Source organism: Oreochromis niloticus, linkage group LG7 (assembly GCF_001858045.2).
Source record: "Oreochromis niloticus isolate F11D_XX linkage group LG7, O_niloticus_UMD_NMBU, whole genome shotgun sequence".
Taxonomy (NCBI): Eukaryota; Metazoa; Chordata; class Actinopteri; order Cichliformes; family Cichlidae; genus Oreochromis; species Oreochromis niloticus.
The window spans coordinates 58,284,389-58,302,947 of NC_031972.2; the positions used below are offsets into that span (position 1 = coordinate 58,284,389).

General features: G+C 37.9%; 1 long non-coding RNA gene across 1 annotated transcript; it reads right to left on the reverse strand.

Annotated features, from left to right (window-relative positions):
- Positions 1-1,315: 1,315 nt before the first annotated feature.
- LOC109203038 (uncharacterized) lies at positions 1,316-9,056 on the reverse strand. The gene is made up of 4 exons (XR_002063003.2): positions 8,979-9,056; positions 8,668-8,714; positions 2,835-2,935; positions 1,316-2,143 (listed from the first exon to the last, which is right to left on the reverse strand). It is a non-coding gene; the product is annotated as an uncharacterized LOC109203038 (long non-coding RNA).
- Between the last annotated feature and the right edge of the window lie 9,503 nt (positions 9,057-18,559).

An 18,559-nucleotide genomic window follows, 5' to 3' on the forward strand; every position in this document is an offset into this window, starting at 1 on the left:
ACATTTCCCCCCACCCAAAAATCAAACATTTAACCCCAAATGAAAATGTTTGATTCATGACCTAGAGAGCCATGAATGCTGTAGTCCTGGGGGACCAGTGCACAAGGCACTGGCCGCTATCCTGCAGGCAGATGGAATGCTGAAGCGGTCCTCCGGACCCTCCAGCGAAGACGGACAGGCCCCTCGGACCCTCCAGCGGAGACGGACGAAGGCTGGACAGGCCCCTCGGACCCTCCAGCGGAGACGAATGTAGGCTGGACAGGCCCCTTGGACCCCTCCAGCGGAGACGAATGTAGGCTGGACAGGCCCCTCGGACCCTCCAGTGAAGACGGACGAATGCTGAAGCGGTCCCTCGGACCCTCCAGGGAAGACGAATGTATCCCGGACGAGCCCCCAATTCTGTTACGACCCGGCTCAAGGTCGCAACATAAAAGAAGATGAATACCAGATTGTGGGTGAGAAGAGGCTTTATCGTAAAATGGACAACCAGGTTGGCTAAAAATGGCTGGTGCCACTAAGGCAAACACAACAAAAGAGATGGACAAAATGGTGAACGGAGAACTAAACTATACTGGGAAAACTAAACTACTGACCCTGAACAGAAACACAAACACAAACCTGAACACGAATAACGGCGAGCAGAAAACAGATGACGGTTGGGCAGCAGGGAAACACGGATGAGACATGGTGGATACACAGACAGGCCAGCCCAAACTACAAAGACAGAGGACGCGACTTAAATACACACAGGGAAACACAGGGAGATTACACACAGGTGGGGAACACAGCTGGGAATAATCAACAAGACGAGACAGAGGTAAAACTGAACACACTCACATGAGACGCAGACCTTCACAATAAAACAGGAAACGAGAACAAATCCTTAAACATAACATAAAACAAAACACTGACAACATTAAATCATAACACTTGAAACAGATCTGATGGTTTCCCCTATGCAAATAACTAAACATTTAACCTATTCAGTGACTTTTCTGTCAGGGAAAAAATAAAAAAAATGCGCAATGGTAGCTCTGCTGTGGCGCCACTCCAGGCAGGATCAGTGGCTGTCACTCATGCTCACAGATCAGTTAGAGCTAAGGCCTGTCACTGCCTGGCACATGAGCTCTGGGGCGGTATGGAGGGTACCCTGAGACAGAGAGGTTTTGTTTCTTTTTCTCCCTTCCACAAAACAGCAAATGAAATTTGAAGTTTTATGTATTTCATGTGTGTAGCTGCAACACTGAATTGGTGCTGGTGCTATATTTCATTTTTCAACAAATGAATCAATGGGAAGCAATTTGCAAGTTGCAAGTTTTTTTGTTTTTTAACATTGAAGATTTTAGTACAAAGACTTCTCCAAACGCATCACACAGAGCATTATTGGTGAACCAATGAAAGTAATAATCAAAGGATAAAAACAGGACCTAAAGTGCATATGTTACTTAGTGTTTTGTGACAATTCCTCTGAATTCCTGTTGCTTCATAGATGCTTTTATTCTTAGAAGCATATTTATAACATTCATAGTTTTATATTATTAATATTCATAATTATTTTAGACAAATACAGGATCAATCAGGACCACATAAGACAGGTGAGCTGTCACATCTGTTCACAGCAATGATCCACATATTAAGTGTGATCATGGGCCATAAACTTACAATAAGCATTTCCAGTATTTCAGATTATTGTTCTGCTGTTTTTGTGCATGAAATTTTATCTTTAAAAAAGTTAACTCTAAAATCATTACTGCCCTGTAATAGGTAGCTTGGCAATTATTTGGTTATTAGGTGCAATCTCAGTTACATAATGTTTCACAGAAGTAATGTGACCAGTCTCTCATTTGCACTTCTCCTTCTGGACTATTTAAAGAGCCGGTTTATCCAAATTATTCTTAAAACCTCTCGTGGAGCTTTTCACTCCTCATGTCCTCCACAGGAGCTGATCCTTCTTGTGTCACCAGCCACCACTGGTATGTACAAAATTTATGTATGTTTGAATGAACCAGTGGCTCTCATACATCTCCCCAACATTTTATCCTTGAATTCCTTCATGTTTAATCTGTCTCCATATTGAAGAGGGCTGGCGCGATCAGTTGTGGCTGCAAATCGGCTTTCCTCAATCTAGGAACAACAGTGCCTCCTAGGGTAACAAAAAACAGTGCATTTGTCTTCCTTTTCCTCTTTCTCCATAATATTTTTGACAGAAACATGATTCACACAAAGACAACATGATGATGTTTGAGAGTGACAAAGTAAAAAGAAAAAATGTTAAAGAGAACATTTAGAAATAATTGATTCATATATGGGAAATCAGTCATCAACAGTGAGAGAAAAATTTTTTGTATCTAATTTGGCAATGCAAACAAATACAGAGGAAGATCAACAGAAGTCATGAATGAAGGTGTTTAAATGCCTCTAAGATTTCTGAAGTATGCATATATATCCAGCAACTTGTTTCCAGTTTTAAAACAACTAAACACAACACAGCTTTTTTTTTAATCTGGTGCATTATCCCATCTCACTTTAACTCCTCCTGTCAACCTATTTACTGTAAATGAGCACGTCTTTAAATGAACAGCAAACATCATGCTGTATTATACTACTACCAGTGACACAGTGAGGCTAATAATTATTTGATTCCCTGCTGAATTTGCAAGTTGGCTCACTTACGAAGAAATTAACAGTCTCTATTAAAAAAACAAACAAAAAAAAAAAACATTTATAAATTGAATTGCATTTTTCCATATACTGGATGTGTGCCTATGTGGGGCACATGGGCACACGACCGACCGATACTCCTGATCTCAGTTTATTATGTAAATAACACCCACCTGTCCACAGAATCATTTCTTCCAATCTAGCCTCTCCACCACCACGACATCAGGGACGAGACTGTAAACCACCAGCAACAAGCTTGATGAGAAGGTGACAACTGTTGGTATGAAATGGAAGAAATATAAAATGACCATTAATCGTCCTCGGACTGGAGCTGCATGGAAGATCTTGCCTATTGGCGTGAGAATGATCATGAGAAAGATGCTGGATCAGCCCCAAACTACATGGAAACGCCTTGTTAATGACCTGAAAGCAGCTGAGACCACAGTCACCAAAACACAACACTACGCCTTAATGACTGAAATCTTGCAGCCCTTCAGAAGGTCCTTCTGCTTAAGAAGGAACATGTACAGGCCCACCTTAAGTTTGCCAGTGAACATTTATATGTTTTATAAATTTTTGGTAATATTCTATTTCTCTCCATTAAAATGACAAAGTGAGCAAACTTACAAATTCAGCAAGGAATCAAATAATAATTTCACGCACTGTAGATCTGGGGCATGTCTTATAAAGCAAGTTATATATTTAAAGGCTTTCTTATGTGACTTTACTCAGCTTAAATATTGCAATCATCCTAAACTGTTTCACACTGGTGGTTATCAAGTTATTTATTTGGGATTTGAGTAAGGAGATAGACATGGAAACAATGAACCTAACTGCATCCATTAAAATATTTTTGTAGAACCTTGGCACAGTATATTGAGCTCCTTCTTCATTTCAGGTTTTACTAAGGGAATACATTAGCATATTTTAGCATATTTTTTAAAGTAAAGCCAGCAGTGTAAATTCTAATTCCTCTATTGTTACTCATAAACACTTAAAACCATGAGAAACTGAAACTGTACTGCAGGTTTTACACTTTTTGTTTCTGGACATTGAATTCTGTATGGAAGAAGTTGTTATGCATTCCCAGCGACATGATTTACACTGTCAGTACTTTACACATTATCATTATATTTTCTTTTGATTCTATGACTAGATCCAAAACTACCATGCATTTAATCTTTGATTGAACATTCTGCCAACAAGTTTCATAACCAAACAATGCATGCACAGCTTAAATCACAAATGAAAATGTCATCATGGTGGGAAGTACTATGCACACCAACTGTGCAGAACACGCTTAGGCGAGTGTTCAAAATGTTCACTGTTCTGAAGTAATGGTCTGTTTTGTAAAGGAGAGCCTCGGCTAGAGTAATGTAGAAAGATGAGAAGCAAACTACTCAAGGAGAAAATAGAATTTTTGCAAGACAGGGGATTGTGTTTCTGATGTTTGAAGCATGGCCATAAGACCTATAAGAATTGGCTGCCAAGAAAAGCTGTGCTGACAAGTGTGTTCCTTGATGTATTCCACATGACAAAATGAGATGATGCGGATGATCAGATGGGTAATGGTCAGAGACAATCATCTGTATTTTGTATGCATAAAGTAAAATGTGCACATCCTTCCATAAAAGGTGTTAATAACATCTGTGTTACCTACTTTTTCACTAGTGTATTAGACAAAATATAATGTATCAACAACTATACATAAAATGAGTGCAAAACCTGTTTACACAATGCACTAAATTATATTTAAAAACTATGCAGAAGGCATAGTGAGCCTCCCCTCAACAATTCAGCTGAGGCACCTGTATCAGGATTTTTTCAGACACAGCACTGAGCTGTAGGTCACCCACATTTTGACAACACTCAGAGCCCAATACACAATCGCTGTAGCTCCTCACACTGAAAGCAGGAAAATAGAATTGCAAAAGTACAAGTGCGTATAGTGTGGGTAAAATACGAGCCATCATAGCACCAGTTTAGGCAGCTGGAATAATTAAAATTGAAGTGCGTCTTTTTTTGTCAAATGGACAACTGAAAATTACAGCTGAAAAGCTTTCTGTGTGGATACGGCTTTGCCCGCAATTGCAAGCTTATTGCAACAGTGACAGATGTGCTCTTCAGCTGCAACAGACCTGAATTTGCCTGAAAAACGTGAAAGCTGCTCACTGACTTATAAAGTTAAAAAAAAAAGTTAAAAAATTATAAAATTTCTACTGATCATCTATAGATGGATAATAAACATTTTGATTATAAATAATGAAAATGATTTCTACATGTTTCTACGTGTGTAAGGAATGTGCGCGGAAGTGTATACCCTCTACCGTCTTGTCTGCAGGTGGAAGGAGGTGGATGTGGGTAAAGGAGACGGGGATGTTAATGTATGCTGCATTATTTATCGGTTCTCATCCATGTCCATGCTTTGTGCCCATTTCCCTGTGACATTTCAGAGGCTGAGGGAAAAAGCAACAAAACAATGTAATGGAGAGAAAGACCTTCAGCACAGTACAATAGAGCTGAAAGAAGCGTGACGGATGAAGCAAACGCCTCGATTACCACTCACAATTCCCTTTCTCGCTACCTATCTGTGCAGCTTGGTGTGCAGATCACATGTACAAGAGACTGGAAATGCAGTAGGGCCGCTATGTAATACAAGGTCCTCGTAATTATATGTGAGATATATTATGTTGGATGTGCTCTCTTTTATCTTCATGGGCTCCTCTTTCATCTGTCAAGTCTAATGAACAGATGTTGCTCAGCTGTTGGAGTCAACATGATGGACTGAGTTGCTGGCAGGCTTATCCTTCTGCTGTGAAAAAGTGAGCGAGGTCATCTGGACAGTGAACAGCATGCCAGGGTGTCTTGACTCTTCTGTGTATCTCATCTTTTTTTCCCCTCATCCCTGCCCTCGTCTCTAACATCCAAGAGCTTTCCATGCCCATGTCCCAACTACAGCACTCTACCACCTACTGTCCTGTCCATCTGAGCCCTTGTCAGCCATTCTGTTCGGCTGATCATTTACCTGTAATGTGCCCTTGTCCACAACTGGGGAAGTCAGCCTGTGAAAAGGTCAAACTATTCATAATAAGGTCAACAAGGCCTCTGACAGCCAAGAAAGGAAAGAAGGAGAGGAAGACTGGTAAGACTGATGTGATAGAATTAAGGTTGCATTAAAAGTCACTGAATATTAAATATAAATTACTTTGAGCAACCGGATTCAATGAAGCCAAAGAGATCACATATTACTTGTGACAGTGGATAGCATTGAGCAGTTTTATAAGATGAACCCCAAGTGCTTCCCAGTCTCTTTGCTTTTGCTTTACTTCCAGTAAGTAGAAATAGTGACACTGTAAAAAAGTGAATGTTCACATACATTTCTGCTACATTTATGGTGTATTAATTAAAATTAAGTAATAGAAGCCAAAGTGAAATGAACAGAAACATTTAAAAGCATTTCTGTGGAAATAAATGAAAGAGATCATTTTTTAGAAAGGAAGGCACTTGATTAAGCCAACAGGCAATCTGCCCAATGAAGTCTCATTTGTTTCCTGATATCCCTTTAGCATTGCTATCTAAATAAAGAATAGACCACCCTCCAGTCTGACTCCATCCTTTAAAACCTTAAAATAAGACATGATGCAAACTCATCCAACGGTCCAGTTTACACACATTTACTTTCCACTTCAAAATTTTCAGTTCTGAAATATGCAGAAGAACTAAACAAACTGAGGCACAAAAGCAGAGTGGTATGACTTAAATTACAGGTTCTATATATGAGACGTAGAAAACGAATAGCAAATATTTCACATCTCAGCAGAGTTAAAATAAAGAAACCTCTGCCTCTGTTTGTGTCTTAACCTCAACTTCTGTCTCCTATGTTTTGAGAATTGCTACATTCATTTTAATTTCCATTACCTCTCTTAGAAGCCTTGGCCTTCCCCGTGTTTACAAAAACACAATCTCCCACACAGGAAAAGTGAAAGGGAAGGGTGCAGTCCAGTACATTCAGCTGGAGGCAAGATTTCAGATTTTCTTCCTCTGAAAAAATGTTCTTGAGCTAAAAAGGCCTCCAGCAAAGGGTGGGATAAAGACTGGCCTGGCTGTCCGGAGATGGAGAGACCTCTAAGCTGCTATGGTTATGTTTCTGCTTCCAATTTACAGTGTTGGTCCTCCTGTGCAAAATCGTGTTGTTCTGAATGTTGTCTGTACTGTAGCAACATTTAAAAAACAACACAAAGTACTAATGTCAGTGCTGCTGACTATTTCACAGATTCTCTGATCCCCTTGTAAACATGGGATATATTTCTCTAAAACTGTTGAAAATAATTGAATTTCACAACCTCTATAGTGTCCACCCTTTATTTTTGTGATGTTTTACCTAGGAGGTTTCTGAAATACATTGCTGGTGCTGACTTGGTATTATATGCAATATATCTTGGTACATGGCTTCTGACAGGGTGACACTGTAGGATGCCAGTCATCTGACAGAGGTGTAAACATTTGACCATGACACAGATTTCACACTCTACAGCTTCTGTTCTCTGAGCTTCTCTTGCTGGGGGAGAATGGTCAGTTCTCCTGCTCCCTTAAAGTGCAGTGGGACAATGCAGACAGACCTGTAGGCTACACTCTTGATCTCAGAGTGAGGCCAGCAACGGTGACAAAATTAGCCCTCGCTACAGACCCTACATCTTTGCACTGCACAAAAAAATGTTAGGGATTTTCCCAGATCAGTCACAGATGTGGCACAGAGTACCTTGCAAAACTCTCTTTCTGTTTTCATTCCTTGTCAGTCTCCAATGACACCCATGACAGATGTGTTACAGGATAAAGAGCCAGAAACAGTACTTTGGGATATGAAAATGGATTGTAAGATAACAACCTAAGGCAGCATCACAACAGAGGTCAGCAGTATGAAGCTTGCATCTCTTTTTATGTCAGTCCATAAAACTGGAAGCATTTCATATGAGCAAAACTGACGAAGGTCACGCCGACCGAAACGGTGAAAATAAATACAAAATTATGGTAAATGCGACAACGTGCACAGTTGATTTAAAAAAATGTTTTCTTCTATGCACCTTTCATTGATTCAGGTGTGCAGAGTTTTTTTTTTTTTAACATATATACACTTGTATTTCAATACTACTCATATGGAGCTGATATGTTAATAATTGTCAGCCTTTGAATTGCAAGGGTTTTATTGTTTTCAAACAATGTATATAAGAAAATATGGGCTGATGACTGTAGAAATCTGTGCTGGGGGTTAAATCAGGTCCAAGTCTAATCAATATGCAGTAAAACTATCAAGGGTCACATCAGCTTTCACCAGAGGCGAGAGACTTACATCAGTCATGATTCTGACTGATATATCACTATATCAATACTTTCTCAGCTATTTAAAATACCTTTTTAAGAAACAATTTATTTATATTTGTGTGCCCACTAGTCCAGCAAAAACATCTGCTGAAGTGTTTTAATGTTTAATGATTACTGGCGTGAAAGCTGGGCTGTAATGAAGAAATCAAGCTAAACTGTGACTGTGAGTTGACTAAGGCCTTGTACAGCATATCTGTTCAGCATATCTGGCTACACATCATCAGTCAGGTTAAACAACAACACTAAAGTGTTTATCAACTCAATAGGTTAACCCAGGGTTTATCAATCTAGGTCTGACCACGTCTGCATGAAAGAGATGGTGCTGGCAGCATGTGACCAGTTACAAACTGTCAGCAGAGCAACAGATAAAGCAAGATGACAGAAAATAGAAAGAAATGAAAATGTTAAACATAAAATATAGAATGGAAGCAACAAATCAATAGTATTAAGAGCAATATTAAGAGTTTAGTCACTAAGACTGGAAAAGCACTCATTTGTTAATAGAGTCTAAGCTATGTGAAGTTAAGTAAACTGCAACTGATTTATCAGTATCATATTCCTATCATTAACAATCTTGCAGATTAAAAATAAGTTTTGAATTAAATAATGTTTACGTGTGTAATATACCTTGAGTTTTTAGTCTTTAAGCTGCAGCTTCTGAGGTTCTTCAAGGCCTGAGAGCAAGTAAGTAAAGATTAAAAACAAAACATTTTTCAAACCTTGGTATAGTCTATCTGGGTACAAACAGATGGCCTGTTTTAGAGTCATAAATTAAAACTTTTAAAACATTAAAATTTTTCAATTTGCAGTCAAGAGGAAAAGAGTCTATATATACAGAGTCTTTAGATGTCCTTAAAACCCCTTACACCCTCTTACTGCTCACAATCATGACAACTTTTTCCATGGAACTGATTTGTCAACAGTCGGTGATTTAATACCTGTTCATCTGTAATTCTGAAAATAATCTCCACCAGAACAGGTGAGGTCTGGAGCGAGGTTAACATGGTGAAGTACCCTGGTAAGTAGGGAACCACCTTTTAACAGTAAAAACCCAAGGGTTAAGTACAAAAGCTTCAGAAAACACAATCTTTCAGAAACTAATGATTATTACAATACTAACCATAACAGATCACTTAAAACAATAAGGTAATAAATTATCAGCCCAATCAGAAAACTAAAGTCACAAAACTGTGACAGATTGTTACTTTTTAGAGCAGCCAAAATGCATAACACAGGCAGAACACAAAGTGAACAAAGGGAAAGCCATTTTATTTAAGCTGATGCATAAAACCCCAAAAGCGAGCAAACAGAAATCCAAATCAGTCACAGGTGTACAGAGAGGGAAACAGAATGGGAGGCTTAACAGATGCTGTGACAAAGGGGAAGACAGGACTATTTATACTCAGAGGATAATCAGGGAAGTGGAAACAGCTGAGGGAATAAAACATGGGTGTAGACAATGTAGACAATTACGGGGGGGGGGAAGTAAAGTTCAAAGAAAAATACCAGAGACAACAAACTACCAAAGTAAAACAGGAACTAACTGTTACACAGACAAAACTGAATGACACACGGAGTAACATAACCAATGACCTGCACTGCAAGAACTCCAAGAATACAACCAAAAAAATATAAATAAACCCAGATAAAAACCCACATTCAACACTTTACTAAGTCATGTGGGCTAAATCTGGATTGCTATGTATTATACTTCAGTGTTGGCGAGTGAAATTCTGGTATTTCATTAACGATTCACTTAGCACCATATTGAAGGTTTGTGTCTGACTGTACATTTTTTAAATGCTTTTTTGCTAACCAAGCTTGGAGCTGTAGCTGATAACTCAGCACTCCATCATCTCATCCCAATGTGTTCAAAAACAAAAAACAAATAAGGGAGTCTCACCATTCTGTGCCATCACATGCACTACACCCATCATTGATTTCTCCACAAAAACACAAATCAAAGTTAATAGACAAATGACAACTTTTGGTTTATCAGGCCAACTGATAAGGCATTCAATTTTGTATGGACTTTCAGTGGCCTCTTCAGAAAGTCCAGGCAATGAGAGGTGAGCAAGGGGAGTCCATGTTGTCCCTTATTCCCAATTCAATATGAAATGCAATTGCTTTGTCTCACTTTTTACTCCCAATCTGCTGCACTCAACCACCTACTCATCTAATCTCATTCCTGAGTAAAGAGTTCCCCTGATATGGAGAGAGAGAGATTGAAGAGAAACGAGAGATAGTACAGAGTGAAGAATGAATTTTTTTAAAAAGTTGCCATGTATACAGTAAGATAAAAACGCTGGAGACTAACAGCTCTATTTTGCATTTAGAATTTGTATACAATCTCTTTAACCTTTAAAAATCTTTAGCTTTAGCTTTTCATCTTTGACTTTTAAAAAGATAACATATCAAATTAAAAATTAGGAATTGTTATTACTAGTATGTAGTAGTAGAAGTGGGTCTTTTTGCTGCAAAAATCGAAGGACGGGAGGCTTTGAAAATTATGATTTTCTTATAAAGGTGGCACCAACAACTGTAAAACATATTAGAATTTGGTTAACTGAGAGCAAATTAAACAAACACTTAACTAGTCAACCCTGAGTATACAGCCATCTTTATATTTACATCCTACCAGAGGTGTTGTCTGAGTAATATTCAGAAACATTCAACTTACACATTTAATAATAAAGTTCAAGGATTTTGGTTTTTGGTTTTTTTTTGGTTTGGATTTTGGTATATCCAATTATAAATAATTAGAAATATGCAACATCATGATTTTGTAAGAGAACATTCATCTTCAAATGCAAAGAAAAGAGAGACGGTATGCACCATTTACAAGGGTTATCATTGTTGGTAAATGAGGCAGTGGAAGATTTCTAATTCAGTTTGGCAATACTTCAGTCAAGGTTGTCAATATAAGAAGTATACTCAAAAAGAGAGAAGAGAGAGAGAGAGAGAAAGAATGGCAGATGCCAGAGTGTTGCTGTGGTTATATTTAGTGGTTCTCGAACAATGCACATCATTTATGAAAATGTACATTTTCAAGGGACACAATGTCTCGCCTCCATAGCCTCCTTAGCCTCCATAGCCTCCATAGCCACTCTATAGCCACTTTGTTTGTAAAGCCTCAAATTTGACCTTCACCAAATTTACATAGCTCTTTATTTTTTAAGCCAAATGCCATAAAACTTGGATAAAAAGGTAGACCTTGGGTATTGACTTGCTAACACTTTGTTTTCAAGGTGTTTCTATAATTTACCGGGATGCTAACATTTGCTAGTGAATAACATCCTTCAAACAAAATGAAAAAAGAGGTGGAACAGACAATTTACAGAGCATGTTTTCTTAGGAATGAACACTCAACAGGAGAAAGTACCACCATCATGTCTGCCATAGTCACAATCTCTTAAATGATGCATAACTGTAAGTGTTACACAATTTACATTAGTGAGGAAATCCCTTCTGTGCAGTTGTCACAGAGGAGGAAATTATATATTATTATAAACTACAGAAGTCAAAGCTTGTTCTTGTACTAAGTTATGAGGCTGAACATTTATGGATTAACTGTGCAAAAAAAAAGTATCTTTCTGCTCAAAAAGGCAAAGTAAAAAATTTCCAATTTGAATTAAGGAAGAATTTGAGAGGACTGCAGAACACCGACAATACGAAACAATGGCACTTTTAATTAAAAGACCTGAACAGATATAGGAAAATGTCTTTCTTTTGGAGACATGACGCAGTCATGAACAACTCAGGAATATGAATGTCTTGGTATTACCACAGTTAGTCAGAAAATTATAATAGATATTGAATTGTTCTGTCTCCCTTACATGTACACAGACACACTAATTCATGCATCTGTGGAATGCTGATTCTTACAAAAGTTGGATTAGTATTGTACTTTATTCCTGTGCAAGTTGATACTGAAAACAAAAACCTTTCCTTTAATCCTTACTTAACAACCAATGTCCTGTTTTAAACTGATGCTTTCATTTCCTCAGCAATTCTGAACCTGACAACATATTTATTTAATGCATCCAGGCCCAGGGTCTTGTGTGTGTGTTCCTTTATGCAAAGGATTTAAGATCAGTGAATTGGTTAAAAGACCTGTACCCTGAGTCATGAAACCATTTATATTGCACCATAAAATAACTGATACAGAGATTAAAAAAATGTGTGTTTATGATTTAATCGTCAAAAGAAAAAAAAAAGCACTGTGGATTATGAATATAGTGATATAGTGATTGCATGAGATGAGAACTGAAGGAGAGAGAGTAGTGTGACACATTCACGAGAAAACAAAAGAGCTGGTGAAGAGGTGAAGCACAGGACAGTATCAGACTTAACAGAAAGACTTATCACAGGGTGTCACAGTTAGAATTTTTCACTGTTTAAAGGGAGCCATTGTAATATAACAGGTATAGTCATTTTAAAACAGAACCTACACTGACCACATAAAATGTAGCATATGAATGTATCATTAGCATAAAGGACCTCAATTTCTACTGTAAATGATGGTAATAATAATAATAAAGTTAAATGGCTCATTTTATTTCTTTTAAATTTATACTGTGACCAAAATCATCTGACCAGATGCTTTTCCACTGCACACTGTCCAATGTATATCTTCATTTTTCTTTGGAATAATGGCACTCTTATTGGGTGAAAAATGCAAATATTTCTTTTTGGGGCTACAATCTACTACACAGTTACTTGTACTGTATGCATTCATGTATTTGCCCTGTATTGCATTGGGACAAGTGTGTTATCCTGCATTCCATTTGAAGGGGAGAGTCGGAAATCCCAACCCCAAATTCACAATTTAAGATGTCAGCTGCGAGTGTAAACCATAGAAAAACTCTTGTTATCTGTGCTCCCCTAATAAACAATAAACAGCAAATTGACCAGATCAGAGTACTGGCCCTATTTGTCAATGTGCTTCAGAGGTGTGTTTAAAACCAAAAAACAGGCATTGCATTTAGATATTACAAGTGTGAATGACTAGATCGCACTAGGAAGGACACGAAGCTTGTTATCTCCACCACTACTTGAACATGGTCAACTTAATGGTGTCACTACATCTGAGATCTGAGGGAAACAGAGTTTAACATATGGGAATTCACATTCTCACATTGTGTATATTTGAAAGTAAATCCAGAGTTTATTGGCATTCCACACATACACCAATAAGCATAAACATAGCCATACCAAAGCTAAAATCAGACCTCTGTCTTTTTCTTATTTTCCTAGTCTGTTTGCCTGTAGCTCATCACCATTTGCTGCTTAATGTCGTTAACTACCTAATGCTTCATTATCAGTTCATTCCTTAGTAACAAGTCATGTTCTGTGTACCATATCACAGTCTAATCATTACAACTAATGTATCTTACTAGTGGTTGGTCATAAGAATGCAGCCTCCACAAGAATAGTTTTATGGAATAAGCATACTGAGCAATCCTAAACAAACTGTCAACAACAAAAACAAATTGCTGCCTAATTTAAGAAGAGAAAAGCACAACTAAAATGAGAGCCTTAACTCAGCTGAGCACAATAAAGTTGGTTGAAAGCTGAACCAGCACCCTGCAATATAATAAATATATGCCCAATATATCACAGTAAAAATAGTTCTTTGTACAGTAAATTGCACTGTACAATAATGTGCAATACAACATCTGTGGTCAGTGCTCCTAGACATCTAATATAATAGGCTTCAAAGAGCAAATAAGAAATGTGTCTTTACAGACCATTCTCTTCACACATGCTGCCCAAGTTTGAGCAGTGCTCTGGAAGGTCACTCCCCTGATAAGGATTTCACGCCTGCTAATTTGGGATGACAGCCCATGTCATCGAGAATGTTTTTTCTAGGACCCGATTATCATCAGAGCTGCCCATGCAAATGACAGGGAGACCTTAAGGGATATCATTTTCTATTAAAATATGTAAGAGTCTAATTACGGATAAATGTCACATTAGCTGTGTGAGATATAGAGACCTGGAGTGAATAAATGGTCTAGGAAATGGGTAGAACGGGGAAAGTGTGCTCATAGAGTGACGTGTCTAAAAAGAAGGGACACTCAGTGGATCTAATAGCAGTGTCCAACATCATTAGCACACATCGCTTTGGTGTTTGTATTGATAATGTGAGAATGTTAATACTGAGTAACATGACCAGGTGTAAGAGAGAAATTAGAAAATTATTTGATTGTGAAAGAAACTGTAATATAATTTTTTTTTAATTTTGCTCACTGATAAATAAATGTCCAAGTTTAATAGTTTCAATATGCTGGCTAGCTCTCTACTTTTAGGATTTGTGTGAAAATCAGCTTATGCTATTAGTCATATTTATGCAAAAAATGCTTGCAACTGTATTCATCTAAAATTTTTCCATTCAGACAATTACAAACATGTAAAGACAAAAAACTTTAGACTTGTTCTGATATAGTTCCCAGGACTGCACTCTTCTATACTGACATGTCTGATGTTGTTCCTAGAATCTACTGGAGCTATTCTTCCAGTTTTGGAGTTAGGGCTCCTAATGCTCCTTTTAACATTGGCACCTTATTGGACTTTATCTTCTACATCTGCTCCAGTCATTCTTTCAGTCACTGGAACATCTTTATTTTCACGTGCTCCTTTTTCCTGATGTTGATCACAACTGAAGGCTTCTGCTCCTTGTCAACCACCAATTTGTCTGGTTGGTTGGTCAGCAACTGTTTACCTGTTTGGAAGTCCCACAGAAACTTAGCTCTGTTTGTTGTTTTCAACCACCTTTGATGGTGTCACCAACAGGACTTAGGGACTTCTAGTCCATATGTGGCACAGATGTTCCTATATCCTAATCCAGCCACTTGGTTGTGGATCTTACATCCTGCTACTATGCACCGGACTGTCTCTGGGGCACCTTTGCACAGTCTACAGTTTAGGTCCTGTCGATTGTGGTAGACTCCAACCATTATGAATCTTGGTTATCCATGATACTTCCTCTGTGTCTCTCTTCAGCTGCCTGAGGCCTTCTTAGCAGCTCATTTTTGGGGAGCCATTGTCCTGATGTATTTGAAGATGCTCCATGTTTCATCCATGTTTGTGGCTCTGGCACAATCTTACTAGTTCTTGCCCTCCCTCTTTCTAGTGTTCAGAGCTGGGTATCTGATGACCAGTATGGCATCTGAATTGATGGCTTGGATCTTATCCCTACTGTTCAGATCTCTTCTCAGCACTTGTCTTATGTTCTGGAGGTCTTTGGTTCTGACTGACCTTTGTGCATCTTCATGGTATATATAATCTGTTTATCTGTGCAGTTGCCTTTGCATTGGCCTCCAGTTGTGTCTTCCATAGTCTCAGTGAGTTTCTGATGAATGTTATTAGTGGTCAGGTTGGTTTGCCATGTCTTAGAGTTCAGGTGTACTGATTTATCAATTGGCAGTTGGTGTTTTGGCCCTCAGGTGTTATTTTCAATGCTTTCTAAGCTGTGCTCATGTATTATGCCTTCTCAGGTTGGTTGCTACGATGCCTGGCAGGAATTTTCATGTTGTGGTGAGCCAGATACGACCTATGTTGTATTACCTTTGGGGAGATCCTTTATGATCAGGATCGTTCTGTACCGTGTTAGTCAGTCTGTATATAACTGCTGTTAGCAGTGTCCTTATTTATGCTTTGATCAAGTAAATTGCACCTAGTAGACCAGTGCAATAACTTCAATAGAAGGCAGTTACTATTGAAGCTGGAGATTGAAAGGCCACAGTACGGTGGGAATAATAGTGAGCAGTATGGAAACAGTGAATCAAGCCTGGTAGAAGAGATCAGTGGAACTTAACTAAATTATGCCCAGCCAAATACAATGACAGATACATCTACTAAGCTGAAGCTGAAGATTATGGCTAAACCCAAGGTAGCCACTCCAACCAAGAGTTTGAGTCCCAAGCTCACTGACAATGCTCCATCAGAGGAGATGCTTGAAATTATAAAAACTACCCTCTGTGCCATTTCCACTGCCAGTATCACTGAAACTTCACATACACTGCCACAGTAATCCTAATTATCTATACATTATTGTTGGTTTGATCATTCTTACTTTGTGCTGGTGTAGTATGTGCAGGGAATACCACAACCAGTAGCACCTGGTACCTTGATTCTTTGTCAATGAAAGTCTTCGTATTTGTAATTTTGTGCAGTAAGTTTTTTGCTTAACAAGTTCAGATATATTCATACCCGCTGAAAAGTATAACATCTTCAGTCTTTTTATACATATTCCAGGCACTTTGAGTTTTCTGGTTCTATGATGCAGTAATGAAGAAAAATGCTTCTCTGGTTAAGGTTCCTATCTTACCTCAAATTAGGCCTTCCAGACAGCACTTATTTCCAATTTGGTACAATGTCTTCAAATGTTAAGTTAGAGTAGAGGTAATTAAGTTGCTGTCTGGTCTCAAATTGACATATCAAAATGTACTCTCAATACTCAATACTGGGTTGAAAAACAAACAAGTAGGGGGGAACAAAACAAAACACTACAGGTAAGTTTGTAACTGCAATCTGCAAGAATTCACAAATGACCAGCTGATACGTGTTTCACATGTTACTTTCTTTGATTTGCTGCCTTTTATTTACTGTCTTAACTACAAGGGTGAGCCTTACAGTTATTCTTCAATCCATTTAACAGTCAACAGGATAGCAGGAAAAGTACGATAAGTAATAACAGTAAAGGTCCCATTCAGATTGTTGCATCACATAAAGTAAATTAGCCTAGTGTTTTCACTGCAGCCACTGTAGGTGAGGGACAGATGACCAGATGAAATCCTTGGAATCTACGGAAGTAGAATGAATAAGAATATTTAATATATTATATTCTTCAGGAAAATAATAAAAACTGAAAATGCTATTGTGTTATGTAAATAAAATGTGAGATCTGTGAGTTGTGAGGGGTTTTTTTAATCTTCTGAGTGGGACATAGCAGAAAAACTTTAAGAACCAAGGGCTTTGTTGACATAAGATATGTTTGATTCATCACTGATTTATTACTGATGGCTGGATTCTACTGGGACACTTACCAGAACTGGCCATTATTATTATTTTTTGGCTCTGCTGTAGACAAAGCAAGACAACGAATGTGTCTGTGCTTCAAATATCTACACCTATCTAAATGCATTATAGAATGTGATGAGGGCTTTAATCCAGTTAAAGACTAAACAAACACCACCAAAATATTGGGTATCACTTGTAGTAGTTGGTGAGATTCAAATTAGGTACATAAAAGATTTTTTTCAATGCCTGTATTGCTTAATTCTCTAGTTATATTATGTACTGAGCTACACATTTTTTGGTATTTACACTGAATACAATGTCTGCCAAATATGAAAGCGTAAAATGCCTTTCTGCTATGCCAGTCACTTATTTCCCATCCTCTAATTTGTCATTATATGTGATCACCCTCTGTATGAAATTCTGTCTAGATTTTATATAGAAATATTTAATGAACAAGCTCATTAAAATGGGGTTATTTTCAGAAATATCCCTATTGGCCTTCACATTCCAGATTGAAACCTCTGTTCAATTAGCATGCAGCCCCAAAGAGACAGACAGCTTTTAAGGCCATATCTGAAGACACATCATTAAAAAGTAATGAGAGGCTATCCAATGGAACTCCATTATTATACATTCAGTATCCCAGTAATGATGAATGAATTTGAGTGTCTTTCACTATGACTTCATGTTGATTTTAGTGGCATGCATCTGCAAAGTTTGTAAAATATACAAAATGCATTTTTTGTATGTATGTTTATCTAACAAGTTGGTGGTCTTGAATGAGAATGTGCTACTCTAGTAAAAGCGCTATACAAATACAGGCCATTTACCATTTACCATTACTCATATCAGGCCAGAATGTGTATGCAGTCCTTTTATATTTATCACTTTATGCAACTAACTAGAAGCCATATCTTGAACAGAAGTCATGTTATGTCAGAGTGGTCACTGTGAAGGAATAAGAATTTTGTGCTCTACAAATTTGTGGAATTACTTGAGACCTCTAATTTGAACAGAATTAGTCAGAGTCTAGTTTTATTACCAAAATTACATATAAAATAATGTAAGAACAGTTATAAAACTCCATAACAACTGACTGTCTTGCATCAACTCCTGTAAAAATGCCCACAAGAATTGGGGTTTTGACCTTATAACAATCATACAATTCCTCCCCAACAGAATCATCAGCATTGCATACCAGAAACCAACTGATTACTGTGTTACTTGAAAAAGGCGAGAAATGCACTCACTCGTCTTTGTTCCCTTTTCCATTCTATGGTCACAGATGGGGTGAAAATCTCCATTGGAGAGAGTCTATATAGGTCTGGCCAGTGCTTCACCACTATGTGATCACAGTACACACAAAGAATTTCCCAAATCCTGCAACAGGCTCCACTGACATTGCTAGTCTGGGGCACAGAGACCTTTTCAGCAAGGCCAAATGTCAGTCGGTCATAGTTAATACGGCATGGGTTGTCATGAGAATTTGCAAGTT